This window comes from Pteropus alecto, unplaced genomic scaffold, assembly GCF_000325575.1.
Source record: "Pteropus alecto unplaced genomic scaffold, ASM32557v1 scaffold312, whole genome shotgun sequence".
NCBI lineage: Eukaryota > Metazoa > Chordata > Mammalia > Chiroptera > Pteropodidae > Pteropus > Pteropus alecto.
Genome location: NW_006433948.1, coordinates 1,994,385 through 1,997,515, shown reverse-complemented (window position 1 = coordinate 1,997,515; position 3,131 = coordinate 1,994,385). Strand labels below are relative to the sequence as shown.

The 3,131-nt window shown below is 29.3% G+C and overlaps 1 pseudogene; it reads right to left on the bottom strand.

Annotated features, from left to right (window-relative positions):
- Window positions 1-468: 468 nt before the first annotated feature.
- Window positions 469-588, bottom strand: LOC112477182 (annotated as a pseudogene).
- Window positions 589-3,131: the final 2,543 nt, after the last annotated feature.

The window sequence follows — 3,131 nt, the reverse complement described above, 5'->3', positions numbered from 1 at the left end:
TTAACATGTATCTCCCCAATTATCTGGGTCTTCTTCAGTTTCTACTAGAAATGTTCTGTAGTTTTCAGAGTTCAGATCTATCTCATCTTTTGTCAGATTTATCTCTAAGTATTTTGGATTAGTTATTGAATTGGTTATCAGTAAGTATTTTGTTGCTATTGAAAATGGTATTGCTTTCTTAATTTAGATTATCAATTTTTCACTGCTAGTATATAGAAACATAATTTTAATATATTGATCTTGTACCTTGCAGTCTTGATAAACACACTTAATTGTTTAAGGAGATTTTCTGAAAGTCCCATCAGAATTTATACTTAGATGATTATGTCTGTGAATAAAGACAATCTTACTTTTTCCTTTCCAATCAATGTCTTTTATTTCATTTTTTTTAAGGGGAGGCAACCCTTGGTTGACTTCATAAATTGCAAGGACCTTGTCAGTTTACGATCCCTTATTTTTTATTTTTTACGCCTACAGCACTTGGACTTCCTAAGTGGTCTCCCATTCAAGTACTAACCAGGCCTGATCCTGGCTTAGCTTCCGAGATCAGACGGGATCGGTCTTGTTCAGGATGGCATGGCTGTAGACTGATGTCTTTTATTTCTCTGTCTTGCCTGATTGCACTGGCTAGAATGTCTAGTATAATGTTGAATAGAAGGGTAAAGTGGTCATTCTTTTTCCCATTCTTGATCTTTCATCAATAACTGTGATACTAGCTGTAGGTTTTTTGTAGATACTTTTCATGAGGTTGAGGGAAGCTCCCTTTTCTTCATGCTTTGCTGGGAATTTTTATCAGAAATGGATATTGAATTTTTTCAAATGTTTTTTTTTTGTATTTGTTAAAATGACCATATGGTTTTTCCTTTTTAGTGTGTTAATGTAATGAAATACATTGACTGATTTTGAAATGTTAAACCATCTCTGTCTTTCTAGGATAAATGCAACTTCATCATTATATATTATTAGCCTCTTTATATATTGATATTGTTGGATTCAATTTACTAAAATTTTTTTAGAAAACTTTTGTATAAAGGTAATGTTGGTCTCTTAGAAAATATTTTGTTATCAGTTGTTATGAGCTGGGAAATAGTATAGAATTGTTATTGTTTCTTCATGAAAGTTTTGGTAGAATTCACCAGTGAAATCATTTGAGTTCTGGTATTTTTTTGTGGGAAGGTTTTCTATCCTTTTAAAAACTCTTTTCTTTCTTTTTTTTTTTTTTTATTAATTTTCCTTTTTGTTAAAATTCTTTTGTAGGAAGGTTTTTAACTACCAATTCAATTTCATTAATGTGGGGCTATTCAGGTTATCTAATTTTCCTTATATGAGCTTTAGCAGTTTGTTTTTTTCAATGATTTTATCCATTTCATCTAAATTGTCAAATTTATGGGCATACAGTTGTTCATAATACTCCATTATTATTTTAACATTTTGGGGCATCTGTATGATGTTACCTCTCTTATTTCTGATATTAGTAAATGAATGTTTTCTCTTTTAATTAATTAATTAATTAATTTTTAATTGAAAAAATGATTTAAATTTTTCCCCTATCTCCCCCTTCCCTCGTTTTGTTTTCTTTATCAGTCTGCTTAGACATTTATCAATTTTATTGATCTTTTCAAAGAACTAGCTTTTAGTTTCATTGATTTTTCTTTATTGTTTCCCTGTTTTCTGCAATTGATTTTCACTCAGATATTTTTTATGATTTCCTTTCTTCTGCTTATTTTGGGTTTAATTTGCTCTTCTTTTTCTAGTTTCTTAAAGTTGAAGCTGAGGTCATTGATTTTAGAACTTTTGCTCTTTTTAATTAAAAATTATTGGGGTGGCATTGATTAATATATTAAATGTTTCAAGTGTACGGTTCAATAGTATGTCATATATATATATATTGCATTGAGTATTCACCACTCAAAGTTAGATTTCCTTCCATCAGCAAATATTTGACCCCTTCTACCTTTATCTACCCTCTCCTCTCCTTCCCTCTGATAACCACTAATCCATAGTCCATGTCTATGGGTCTCTGTCATGTTTGTTTGTTCTTTTCTAATAGAAGTGTTTTAGTACTATAAATTTCCTCATTCTTACTGCTTTAATACTATTCCACAAATTCTCATATGTTCTGTTTTCATTTTCATTAAGATTAAAATATATTTTAATTACTCTTCAGATTTATTTTTTGACTCATGGATTATTTAGAAAGGTGTTATTTTGTTTTCAAGTATTTGGAAGTTTTTCCAGATGTCTTTGTTATTGATTTCTAATTTAATTTCATTGTGGTAAGAGCACATATTTTGTATGAATTGAATCTTTTAAGTTTTCTTAAGGTTTCTGTTATTGCCTTGAATATGTCTGGCTTGATGAATGTTCCATGTACAGTTGAAAAAAATGAGTATTCTTCTGTCATTGGGTGGAGTGTTCTATAAGTATCAATTAGGTAAAGCTGGTTTATAGTGTTCCTTAAATTTTCTATACCCTTACTGATTTTTCACTTATCTCAATGTTGAGGAAGGGGTATTAAAATCTCTAAACAAAGTCATGGAATTGTCTATTTCTCTTTGTAGTTCTAACATTTTTTGCTTCATGTATTTTGAAGCTCTTTTATTAGATGCATAAACATTTAGGAATGTTATTTCTTGATGACTTGAACCCTTTGTCATTATAAAATAAACTTCATTATTCTTAGTAATATCTTTTGCTTTAAAATCTATTTTTATCTGATATTAATAGACACACCATAAACCTTTAGACTAGGGTCACCATGGTATACTTTTTTCTGTGTTTTTGTTTATAATCTATTCATATTTTTATACTTAAAAGTGTGTTTCTTATAGGCAGCAAATATTGCTTTTTTAAAATCCAATTTGTCAATCTCTGCCTTTTCACTCATGTTGAGGTCCTTTTTATTTAATGTAATTTTATATATGCATAGATTTAAATCTGTCATCTTGCTATTTGTTTTCTATTTGCTCCATCTGATTTTTGTTTCCTCTTTCCTCTTTTTCTGCCTTCCTTTGGACTGTTAAAATAATTTTTATTATTCCATTTTGTTTTTTTAAGATTATTGGCAATAACTCTGTGCTTTGCCATTTTAATGGTGGCTGGCTTTTCAGACATTATAATGAAGAAATACT